Source organism: Scyliorhinus canicula, chromosome 3 (assembly GCF_902713615.1).
Source record: "Scyliorhinus canicula chromosome 3, sScyCan1.1, whole genome shotgun sequence".
NCBI lineage: Eukaryota > Metazoa > Chordata > Chondrichthyes > Carcharhiniformes > Scyliorhinidae > Scyliorhinus > Scyliorhinus canicula.
This window is the reverse complement of record NC_052148.1, coordinates 119,730,529-119,744,100: the sequence shown is the minus strand read 5'-3', so window position 1 is coordinate 119,744,100 and position 13,572 is coordinate 119,730,529.

Here is a 13,572-nt window from a genome sequence, read left to right as displayed (position 1 = left end):
TATTGCTACCCACTTCCTGCACAGCTAGTGTGGCATTGCTGCTGTAGAATGGCTCATGCAGTGGTGCCCCCTGTCTGTGCTGAAAGACCCGGAATGGATGCCATCCTATTATCACACAACCAATCTGACTGTTGCAACAGCAGGTTTAGAAACTTGGACCACACAAGATCATCCCACATATTCATACATCACTCAGCAATGATCAGCCCTGCGCTTCAAGATTTGCTCCTCAACGTGTGCTAATTGCAGCTGAGGTGATTTTTTTCCAGTAAGTTGTGCTGAGGTAAAGTTGGTCGAAGCACATTGCTGAATTTTTGGAGATGGTTACAGCCTGTTTCTGACTGCCTGACCCAGGTTTGGAAGCAGTTGTTGCATTGCCTCCTGGTCTGTAACATGACCAGGAAATGGAATGGATAGGAGAGATGGGAATCTCTACGTTGAGGGATGGAGGAGGAGAAGGAGGAAGAACAGCACGAGGCGGTGAGACAGTAAATTGAGGCACTCTGCTTCGACCTCAACAACTTCCTAATCCCAACATGGGATCACCATTCATCACCATCACTTCAATTTCAGACTCCCCATTACAACATCCCCATTGCCAACATTAAACAATAAAAGCCACCAACAAAAACCTTCACGAAAAAATCTTTATTCAGAATATATAGAACATAGAACAGTACAGCACAGAACAGGCCCTTCGGCCCTCGATGTTGTGCCGAGCAATGATCACCCCACTTAAACCCACATACCCCTAACCCAACAATCCCCCCATTAACCTTTACACTACGGGCAATTTAGCATGGCCAATCCACCTAACCCGCACATCTTTGGACTGTGGGAGGAAACCGGAGCACCCGGAGGAAACCCACGCACACACGGGGAGGACGTGCAGACTCCACACAGACAGTGACCCAGCCGGGAATCGAACCTGGGACCCTGGAGCTGTGAAGCATTGATGCTAACCACCATGCTACCGTGAGGCTGAATATAGAAACAGGGATAGGCCATTTAGCCCATTGAGCATGCTCCGCCATTCATTTAGATCATGGCTGATAAGCTATCCCAGTTCTACTTTGATGCACAATCTCCATATCCCTTGATGTCATTAGTCACCACAGTAAGAAGTCTTACAACACCAGGTTAAAGTCCAACAGGTTTGTTTCAAACACGAGCTTTCGGAGCACGGCTCCTTCTTCAGGTGAATGGAAAGGCTTGTTCCAGAAATGTTTATATAGACACAGTCAGAGATGCCCCGGAATGCGAGCACCTGCAGGCAATCAAATCATCAAAGATGCAGAGAGAGAGGTAACTCCAGGTTAAAGAGGTGTGAATTGTCCCAAGCCAGTTCAGTCGGTAGGCCTCTGCAAGTCCAGGCTTGTTGGTGGGGGCCGAATGTAATGCGACATGAATCCCAGATCCCGGTTGAGTCCGCATTCATGCGTGCGGAACTTAACTATAAGTTTTTGCTCAGCAATTTTGCGTTGTCGCGTCTCCTGAAGGCTTCCTTGTAGAATGCTGACCCGGAGATCAGAGGCTGAATGTCCTTGACTGCTGAAGTGTTCCCCAACTGGAAGGGAACAGTCCTGCCTGTTGATAGTCGCACGATGCCCGTTTATTCGTTGTCGCAGTGTCTGCATGGTCTCGCCAATGTACCACGCTTCGGGACATCCTTTCCTGCAGCGTATGAGGTAGACTACATTGGTCGAGTCGCACGAGTATGCGCCGCGTACCTGGTGGGTGGTGTTTCCACGTGTAATGGTGGTGTCCATGTCGATGATCTGGCATGTCTTGCAGAGATTACCCTGGCAGGGTTTTGTGGTGTTGTGGTTGCTGTTCTGAAGGCTGGGTAATTTGCTGCAAACAATGGTTTGTTTGAGGTTGCGCGGTTGTTTGAAGGCCAGTAGTGGGGGTGTGGGGATGACCTTGGCAAGATGTCCATCCTCGCTGATGATGTGTTGGAGGCTGCGAAGAAGATGTCGTAGTTTCTCCGCCCCAGGAAAGTACTGGACGACGAAGGGTACTCTGTCAGTGGTGTCCCGTGTTTGTCTTCTGAGGAGGTCGGTGCGGTTTTTTGCTGTGGCGCGGTGGAACTGTCGATCAATGAGTCGAGCGCCATATCCCGTTCGTACGAGGGCATCTTTCAGCATCTGTAGGTGTCTGTTGCGCTCCTCCTTGTCTGAGCAGATCCTGTGTATACGGAGGGCTTGTCCATAGGGGATGGCTTCTTTAATGTGTTTCGGGTGAAAGCTGGAGAAGTGGAGCATCGTGAGATTATCTGTGGGCTTGCGGTAAAGCGAGGTGCTGAGGTGACCGTCCTTGATGGAGACGAGTGTGTCCAAGAATGGAACTGAATTTGGAGAATAGTCCATGGTGAGTTTGATGGTGGGATGGAACTTATTGATGTCATCGTGTAGTCGTTTCAGTGATGTCTCGCCGTGGGTCCAAAGGAAAAAAATGTCATCGATGTATCTGGTGTATAGCATCGGTTGAAAGTCCTGTGTGGTGAGGAAGTCCTGTTCAAACTTGTGCATGAAGATGTTGGCATATTGAGGTGCAAATTTGGTCCCCATGGCTGTTCCGTGCGTCTGGATGAAGAATTTGTTGTCGAAGGTGAAGACGTTGTAGTCTAGAATGAAACGGATGAGTTGCAGAATTGCGTCTGGAGATTGGCAGTTGTCGGTGTTGAGGACTGAGGCTGTTGCAGCAATGCCGTCGTCATGGGGGATGCTGGTGTAGAGTGCCGAGACATCCATTGTGACGAGGAATGTTCCTGGTTCAACTGGTCCATGGGTGCTGAGTTTCTGTAGGAAGTCCGTCGTGTCGCGACAGAAGCTGGGTGTACCTTGTACGATGGGTTTCAAGATGCCCTCGATGTGGCCAGAGAAGCCATCCCCTATGGACAAGCCCTCCGTATACACAGGATCTGCTCAGACAAGGAGGAGCGCAACAGACACCTACAGATGCTGAAAGATGCCCTCGTACGAACGGGATATGGCGCTCGACTCATTGATCGACAGTTCCACCGCGCCACAGCAAAAAACCGCACCGACCTCCTCAGAAGACAAACACGGGACACCACTGACAGAGTACCCTTCGTCGTCCAGTACTTTCCTGGGGCGGAGAAACTACGACATCTTCTTCGCAGCCTCCAACACATCATCAGCGAGGATGGACATCTTGCCAAGGTCATCCCCACACCCCCACTACTGGCCTTCAAACAACCGCGCAACCTCAAACAAACCATTGTTTGCAGCAAATTACCCAGCCTTCAGAACAGCAACCACAACACCACAAAACCCTGCCAGGGTAATCTCTGCAAGACATGCCAGACCATCGACATGGACACCACCATTACACGTGGAAACACCACCCACCAGGTACGCGGCGCATACTCGTGCGACTCGACCAATGTAGTCTACCTCATACGCTGCAGGAAAGGATGTCCCGAAGCGTGGTACATTGGCGAGACCATGCAGACACTGCGACAACGAATAAATGGGCATCGTGCAACTATCAACAGGCAGGACTGTTCCCTTCCAGTTGGGGAACACTTCAGCAGTCAAGGACATTCAGCCTCTGATCTCCGGGTCAGCATTCTACAAGGAAGCCTTCAGGAGACGCGACAACGCAAAATTGCTGAGCAAAAACTTATAGCTAAGTTCCGCACGCATGAATGCGGACTCAACCGGGATCTGGGATTCATGTCGCATTACATTCGGCCCCCACCAACAAGCCTGGACTTGCAGAGGCCTACCGACTGAACTGGCTTGGGACAATTCACACCTCTTTAACCTGGAGTTACCTCTCTCTCTGCATCTTTGATGATTTGATTGCCTGCAGGTGCTCGCATTCCGGGGCATCTCTGACTGTGTCTATATAAACATTTCTGGAACAAGCCTTTCCATTCACCTGAAGAAGGAGCCGTGCTCCGAAAGCTCGTGTTTGAAACAAACCTGTTGGACTTTAACCTGGTGTTGTAAGACTTCTTACTGTGCTCACCCCAGTCCAACGCCGGCATCTCCACATCATTAGTCACCAGACATCTATTGATTTCCATCTTGAACATGCTCAATGATTGAGCTTCCACAGCCCTGTAACATAGAGAATTCCAATGGGTCACCACACTCTAAGTGAAAATTCTTTCACAACCCAGCCTGAAATGTGTCATGTGAGAGTCCTGTCATGATATGCAGACACACACATAATGATATACAGGCAGGCACAGACAAGCAGCTAATGGACACGGAGAACAGGACATGACCAATAAGCAGGTAGGACACTCAGGGGTGGGATCTGACTATAAAAGACACAAGGCACTCACACTCCGCCTCTCTCCACTGATGAACATCTAGAGAGTCAGTCAAGGGCGTTGTTACAATCTCACACCTCCAGCACGTGGCTAAGAGCTAGTCTGGTTCAGTCAGACAGAGTGACCACACTTAGGTTAGCAGAGACTCGAACTCATAGAGAACTGTACTAACTGTGCTATTAGTTCAATAAACCTGACTGAACTAACTTCATGGTCTGGAGTATCTTTGGTCTAAGCTGCATCCAGTTGCAGCCAGTGTTATATCAGTATACCTAACACGACATGATACCAGGAGAATACTAATTTAAGGTGGTTTACCTCACTCTGTTCCGTGACGACCAGCAACTGTATCCTGGCACCATGGAGAAGATTCACGCTCCTCACCAGCTCAGGACCTCTGGCAATCTCAGCGCCAACTGGCGGACATTCAAGCAAAAGTTTCTGCTGTACATTGCAGCCTCAGAGATCGAGGGTGCGTATGATGCAAGAAAGATCGCGCTTCTCCTCTCAACAGCGGGTGATCAAGCCATCAAACTCTTCAACTCATTTAACTTCACCGAAGGCCAGGACTAGACAAAGTTTCAGACCATCCTGGACAAGTTTGAGAGTCACTGTGAAGTGGACACCAATGAAATCTTCGAGCGCTACATATTCAAACAGCGTCTACAAGGTAAAGATGAATCTTTCAATGCCTTCTTAACTAACTTCTGCCTGCTAGCGCTGTCCTGCAACTTTGGTGATATTGCTGACTCCATGATCAGAGACCAAATCATGTTTGGAGTTCACTCTGATCCTCTGAGAGAGCAGCTCTTAAAAATCAAGCATATGATCCTGCCAGTCATGATTGAAACATGTCCAGTGCATGAGCACGCAAAAAATCGATATTCCCAATACAAACCAGCTGAGAATGAGAAACATGCCTTCCACGAGGCAGAGAGTGTGCAGGCCATCTCCCGGGTGCAGCGCCTCAGCATTGAAGACAGCGACCATCTCGTGCGCCTTTCCCATAGCCCCATGCATGCGCGATGCGAATGGGATAATAAAGCGGCCGGCACCCACACTGCGCATATGCAGACGTCTGCCGACCACAATGCGCATGTGATAATCCATGGAACTACAGGTCAGTGAGCTTTTCGTCAATGGTAGGGAACTTACTGGAGAGAATTTTTCGAGACAGGATCTACTCCCATTTGGAAGCAAGTGGACATATTAGCGAGAGGCAGCACAGTTTTGTGATCAAAATTTCAGTAAGGCCTTTGACAAGGTCCCTCATGGCAGACTGGTACAAAAGGTGAGGTCACAGAGGATCAGAGGTGAGCTGGCAAGGTAGATACAGAACTGGCTAGGTCATAGAAGTCAGAGAGTAGCAATGGAAGGGTGCTTTTCTAATTGGAGGGCTGTGACTAGTGGTGTTCCGCAGGGATCAGTGCTGGGACCTTTGCTGTTCGTAGTATATATAAATGATTTGGAGGAAAATGTAACTGGTCACATTAGTAGGTTTGCGGACAACACAAAGGTTGGTGGAATTGCGGTTAGCGATGAGGACTGTCAGAGGATACAGCAGGTTTTAGATCATTTGGAGACTTGGGTGGAGATATGGCAGATGAAGTTTAATCCAGACAAATGTGAGGTAATGCATTTTGGAAGGTCTAATGCAGGTAGGGAATATACAGTGAATGGCAGAACCCTCAAGAGTATTGACAGTCAGAGAGATCTATGTGTACATGTCCACAGGTCACTGAAAGGGGCAACACAGGTGGAGAAGGTAGTCAAGAGGGCATAGGGCATGCTTGCTTTTATTGGCCGGGGCATTGAGTATAAAAATTGGCAAGTCATGTTGCAGCTGTATAGAACCTTAGTTAGGCCACACTTGGAGTATAGTGTTCAATTCTGGTCGGCACGCTACCAGAAGGATGTGGAGGCTTTAGAGAGGGTGCAGAAGAGATTTACCAGGATGTTGCCTGGTGTGGAAGGCATTAACTATGAGGAGAGGTTGAATAAACTTGGTTTGTTCTCACTGGAACGAAGAAGGTTGAGGGGGCGACCTGATAGAGGTCTACAAAATTATGAGACAGATTGGATAGTCAGAGACATTTTCCCAGGGCAGAGGGGTCAAATACTAATTGTCTGGAACTCGCTGCCGGAGGAGGTGGTGGAAGCAGGGATGATAATGACGTTTAAGGGGCATCTTGAAAAATACATGAATAGGATGGGAATAGAGGGATACGGAACCAGGAAGTGTAGAAGATTTTAGTTTAGACGGGCAGCATGGTCGGCGCAGGCTTGAAGGGCCGAAAGGCCTGTTCCTGCACTATACTTCTCTTTGTTCTTTGTTCTTTGTGATTAGACACTTGATAATTTAAAAGTGATAACTGTTCTCTATAGAGAATTCAAATCTACTATCTTTGTTAATAAGTGTTTTGGCTTATAGATGTTGTTAGGAAACCTACTAAGGGTTACCAGTAGAGTACTATATCTTTTACGGGGGGTTATCAGTGTTGGTATTTGGTAAGATGTTTACTGTGGGTTTATACAATGTTAACTGGATTCATAGAATAGACATTGTTTTGTTTTAAAAATACTTTAGATCGCTGTTGCATCACATCTGTAAAGTGGGCCTTTGTGCTCCCCATAACCAAAATCTAGTAAAAGTTGTGGGTCAGGTGAACTCTATGATATACTTTGGTGTTCTCTAAATGCTGGCCCATAACAAATGGCCTTCCCCTTATTCGGAGATTGTGTCTCCTGATTCTAGACTCACCAGCCAGGGGAAACGTCTTACCTAAATCCACCCTGTCCAGCCATGTAAGATGTTGGTAAGTTTCAATGGGATCACCTCTCATTCTGTGAAACTCTAGAGAATGCAGGTTTCCTCAATCTTTTCTCATAAGACAATCCCAACTTCCCAAGGATTGGTGTGGTGAACCTTTGCTGCACTAATTTATTCAGCATTAAGTCCAATGGCACAAACAACAAGGAGCCATTCAAACGTGCATATTCCCTGAGCATCTGTGTTTCATCCATCCTTGCCTATCCTAATATTCCTGCACAGTTCTACCCCAGTAACAGCAGCATGGTTGGTGGTAGGCTATTGAGGAGATTCGATGACCTTGTGGATTGGCATCGAGCATCCCTGGGCCTTGAGGCTCTGGCCTTGAACTGCATCACCTGGTCTGCTTTATAGCAGACTGGACTGGCTGACTGAGAGACACCAATAAAGGCACTGGGAGAATGGCAGTATGGGAGCGTGAATGCTTTTAATCTGAGAGAGGACGGCAGGTTTGTGCTCCATGGAGCCACTGCCATGCCCACAAATTGCCACCTCAGCATTTATAGTAATCTGTTGGAAGATAGATGGCTGGACTGCTGTGAGAGCCTGCATGGCTCTTTGAGCATTGAGATACATATTCACAATGACAGAGGCCCAAACCTGCAAGGCAGTAACCATAGATCTCATCATCTCCTGAGGTGTTGCATCATGGAGGGATCTGCCAGTGCTGCCATGGTGGAAATGATGGGTTCCAAGCTCTGCACAATGCGTGGGCCCTGTTGAAACAGGACTCCGCCATCATTCCTGACTGTAACCGGAAATTCGAACAGACCTGACAATACCACAAGTATCTCAGTGTACAAGGCCTTCAACATTCTCCTGTACACGACCCTGTTAAACTCTTCATCTGAGTCCCCTGCAGCAGAACTCATCTGAAACCTCTCCCCCCAATGAGCTGCCACATAAACTGTCCTTTCCCTGGGTGAGCTGAATCATGGTCAGTGACTCACCACATGCTGATCCCAACTTTATTCATGCAATGTTTGCGGAGTGCCTGCATTGTAGCTGGTGGCTGAATATCAATCAAGTGATGGTGCCTATTCATCACTGTTGTGAAATTCCTCCTCCTGTTCCTCCTGTCTCCGGTGAGAGTGTCCAGCAGCAGGTTTGAAAGTGTACCTGAACGCATGCGGAAGAGGAGGATTGAGTTTTTGGAAGGGTTGGTGAGGAGGAAAGGGGGAACTCCATTATTACATCATCTGAAGCTTCCATTCGATGACAGATGTCAGGTTGAGGATAAGGAAGGAGTAGAATCAGTTTGGATAAGGATAAGAATTAGTAAAAGAAAGAAGTCACGTGTGCGAGTGGTTTATGAGCCCCCTAAATGTAACCACACAGTAGGATGGGGGTTTGTGAGAAGGACATGGCAATGATAATGTGTGATTTCAGTCTGCATATAGATTAGATGAACCAAGTTGGCAAAGCTGGACTGGATGATGAGTTCACTGAGTGTTTTGGGACATTTTCTTAGAGCAGCACGTATCAGCACCAGCCAGAGAGCATGCTATTCTAGATCTGGTAATGTGCAATGCAGCAGGGCTAATTAATGGGGCCTGGTTTAGCTCACTTGGCTAGATAGCTGGCTCATGATGCAGAATGAGGCGAGCAGCAGGGCTTTAATTCCCAAACTGGCTGAGGTTATTCGTGAAGGCCCGCCTTCTCGACCTTGCCCCTCGCCTGAGGTGTGGTGACCCTCAGGTTAAATCATCACCAGTCAACTCTCCCCCACAAAGGGGAAGCGGCCTATGGTCATCAGGGACTATAGTGACTTTACATTTAATTAATGACCTCAAAGTGAAGGTGTTCCAGGTAACAGCGAACATAATAATTTCATTTTCAGTTTGGGGGAACACTGAGGGGAATATATGACTATTGTTTTAAACTTAAATAAGGGGAATTATGAGGGCATGAAGACAGAGCTGGCGAAAGTGAACTGGGAAATTCAGTTAAGGGATAGGTCAGTGAAGATGCAGTGGGAGACATTTAAGGAGAGATTTCAGGACACTTAGAAAAGATACAATCCAGCGAGAAACAAGTCTCTAAGGGAAGGATGCGCTATCCATTCCTAACTAAAGAAGGTAAAGTTAGAATGAAAATGAAAGAAAAAACATAATTCTGTGAAGATGAGTGACAGGCCAGACGATTGGACAGAAAAGAAAGATCAGCAAAGAGTGACTAAAAGATTAACAAGAGAGATGATAGTCAAGTGCTCGAGAAAACAATCTAAAAATATAAAAACAAATAGTAAGAATTTCTCCAGGTATTTAAAAAGGAAAAAAGGAAAGTGAGCATTGATCCTCCAGCAAGAGAGACTGAGAAATTAATAATGGAATATAAGGCAATGGCAGGCCCAAACCGATATTTTGCATCTGTCTTCAGTGTATTGGATACAAATAACATCCCAGAAATATTTTGGGGCCTTGACTATTTCCAGTCTGCATCAATGAATTGGATGAAGAGGCTGAATGTATGATTGCTTAATTATTCTGATGACATAAAGATAGGCAGGAAAGTAAATTGTGAAGGTGACATAAGGGGCGGGATTCTCCATTGGCTGACTACGAAATCAGGAAACGCGATTGTGCGGAGAATCTGTTCCGATGCCAAAATCGCAGCGGGCGCCGATTTGACATCAAATTGCAATTTTCCGTCACTTCAACAGTGGAATCAATGAGGTCCAGAACGCACATACAGTAAAAACCTTTGGCATATCATTCGTGGGTTTGACCCGACATTCTCCGGGGCTTCTGCGGCTCTCCCCTTTCGATGGGCTGAGTTCCCTATGGCACGGCTCACTTGTGCTTTTAAAAATTTGACACCAGCGTCATGGCTACTGAGGGACCGAGAGGGGGTATGGAAAGTGTCCAACATCGCCATAGTTTGCTGACAGTTGTGCCATTGGCAGGGGGCTTCTGCCATGGCCGGGGGAAGTAGCGGGGTGGCTAATAGGTGGGCTGACGGGCACGGAACATGATTGCCACAGCCGGAAAGGCAGCCATGCAGCTGCGCATGCCGCTGACTGCTCACTGTGAACTTAGGGTCACGTATGGATGCCCCCCCAGGCCATACCCTCCCCCCCCCCCACCCAACCGGCCCTCAGCCACCGGGGGATCACCCAGAGCCACACCCAAGGCAGCCCCCAGTGAGGGCAGTGCCAGCCAATGGTACCCCTGCAACAGGGACGGACTCCAGGACAGGGGGCACCGACAGTGCCGGATACCGACAGGGCAGGGTTGTGGGGGTGGGGGAGGGACATGCGTAGGTGGAGCTCGCAATGCTAACCGGGGCCACTGTGTAGCCCATGGAACCTGTTTGGGTACGGGAGTATGCGCCATGCTCACATGTTGGCCTTCCACCCCCTGCAGACAATGGTGTTTGGCGTTCAACCAACAATGGTGGTCGCCGTGCTGATGGTCGCAGCTCTGCGAGATGCCCTGTGGCTGCGTGAGTGGGGGCCGCTTGGAGAGGATAGGGAAGCTGCAGCAGCGGAGCAGGTAGCAGCTGACCAGCCTGCAGTGGAATGGCCAACTGCAAAGCGGCTAGCAGAGGACCGGGCTGCAGAGCACTGGGTTGCAGATGGGCAGGTGGCGGCCGCAGAAGCTGGAGTGCCAACCGGCCAACTAGCCGAGGTGAAGGAGATGCCAAGGAGGTGCCGCATGAGGCCTTCTGTGTACCGGCACCACCTGTCATTAGCAGATCTGCCGGACTGGGCATGCCGTCGGAGACTCCGGCTGAGCAGAGAAACAGTGCAATACATCTGCCACATGATGGCACACCTGGAAACGCAGGGGTATGGGGGAGGACACCCGCTTCCGGTGACCATCAAGGTCACGGTTGCCCTGAACATGTACGCAATGGGGTCATTTCAGCCGCCAAGTGGGGACTGATCTGGGATCTCACAGACCTCTGGGTCCATGGGATGGGCGATGATGACAACCAGCTCTGCTATAAGCTCTGGCATTCCACATCCTATAAAAACATCTGACACATGCCAAAAGTAGCACCTTCCCTGCATGGGAGCTGGCCAGTTCACCAGACGGTCCCATCGAATCTCTGGAGTGGAGATGCTGGGGACAGTCGAGGCACGGGGGGGGGATTGGAGATGCTGGGGACAGTCGACGCATGGCGGGGGGGGGGGGGGGGGTGATTGGGGTAGGGGTGGTGAGTACGGTCCTCCCACAGGGCCTGCACTGGTGCCTTGCAGCTCTCCCCTCCTCACACCCCTGGCCAGCCTGAACCAGCCCACCCTCACATCCATCAGACAGAGCACCGAGGCAGGTTTTAACAGTGGTAACAGTGATGGATTATGCAGACATATATACACAGTCTGTACCCTAGCTCCTATAACTCACCTGTGCACTGCACCTGTGCCAACCTAACTGGTGTCTGCCTTTCAGGCCTTACAGGCCCTACCACTATGCCTGGGTGGTTCCCCAGACATACAGCAGGAGTGGAGGCGGACTACTGTGACTCCTGCTCGTTGGGGCACGTCCCCTGGGGCGAGATGGCCTGAATGGGCCCAACTTCTGCTCGGGTGGCCCGGGTGGCATGGTACTGCCCTGTTCTGCCTGCCGCCCACCAGATGCACCAGGGACGGGAGGGAGGGAGTCCGAGGTTCTGCGGTGTTCCGGCATCTCCCCTGTGGGAGTCACCAGCACGGGCCCCATTACCTCTTCCTTCCTCAGGGTGCCCGATGGCCCCCGGGCTACTCCATGTGACGGGGATGCGAGCGGAGCCATCCCCTGAGGCCTCCCCACCACCTGGTGCTACCAGTCCTGGAGGTCCGCTCTGGTCTTGACCAGGGTCTGTACGCTTCCATCCATGGAGCACAGGGAGTGGACCCTGTCCGTCTGGGACTGCACCACATCACGCTGCAACTGTGCTATATCAGCCAGTGACTGGGCCACCTCCCTCTGTGACTGGACCACCACGCCCAGTATCTACGCAACGCCGGCCAGCACCTGGGTAGTGCCGCCGACATTCCCAGCCATGGCCTGCTGTGACTGGGCCATGCTGAGGAGCGCCCCTGCGATGTCCGGGTGGCTCTGGTTCATGGCTGCCTGTGAGAGGGCAGCCCTATCCTGGGCCACAGCCTGCACAGAATTCCCCATGCCTTCGACACGCTGAAACCGTCACCCACAATGCTTCCATCGCGGATGCCACCCATGGGGCGTCAGCCTGGGTGGCACGCATGTCTGGCACCACCCCTTGGTCCTGCACACAGATGGACTCCTCCACCTCGGCTGGCAGGTGCTGGATGCCCGCTGTCATCCCCTCTTGTGGTCCCTGCGTCTCTGACTGCATCTGCACTGTGGCTGGGTGTTCCAGAAGCCCGGGACCCATCTGGGCGACAGCCTGCCCTCTGACCGTCCGGCCCCACGGCTGCTCCTACCTCCACCTGCTGTACCGGATGGGATGTGTGGTGCGCATCAGATACTGTCCCAGGAGCCTCTTCATTAATGTGCCCAACCAAGGTGATAATCTCTGGTATGGTGGTGGGTGTTGGAGACAGCTGTGATGGAACATTAGTGTCATCCTTCGACCCGGGCTCTGGGGTGCCCTGAGACTGTGGCAAAGGGCTGGTGTTTGGGCTGCTCTCCCCGTCAGTGCTCGACTGATCTGGGGGGCACCAGATCTGGCACTGGCTGGGGGCAGGTCAGGTGGTGAGGGGCGTGCAGGTTGAGGGGTTGAGGGGGTTGCGGGTTGAGGGGATTGAGGGGGGTGAGGGTGTGTGTGGATTCTGGGGGGGTGTTGGAGGGGCGGGGGGAGTGCCCGCCGCTGAACTCCACCTCGGTGACCTCCCTTACCTCCGGGCCGCTGACCACATCCAGTGCCCTCTGCTCAGGAATGGTGAGGGGCCGCAGTTCTGCTGGTCCCCTTCCGGCCTTCTCCCGCTCCCGGCAGTTGAGCGCGGCCTTCTCCTGGGGGTGGGGTGGGGGGCAAACATAAGCAACGACAATGTCAGATGGTCTGACACATGTAGCCCAGGGGTTGGGTAGATGGTGGCCTCAGTGACCAGGGCACCTGGCCATGGTGGCTAGCATGTGGGGCAGGGCGTGGGGGGGGGGAAAGGGCCAGGTTATGGGTGTGTGAGGGGGGCGGGGTTAGTGCCAGAGGCATGCAGCAGCCGACTCACCCATGGCCGTCCTGAGGAGATCGTGGAGTTTCTTCCAGCACTGCATGCCAGTCTGGGGGACGTTGCTAACGACGCTGACCGTCTCTGCTACCTGCGCTCAGGCACAGTGAACGGTGGCACCTGGCAGCCTTCCTCCCGGGCTGGGGTACAGGGCCATCCTTCTCTCTTCCGCTGCGTCCATGAGGGTGCCCAGCTCAGCGTCTCTGAACCATGGTGCTGCTCTCCTTGCAGCCATCTTGTTTACTGGGGCGGTGTGTGTGGGGGGAGGGACTGTTTAAGTGTGACTGCCGCGTGTGA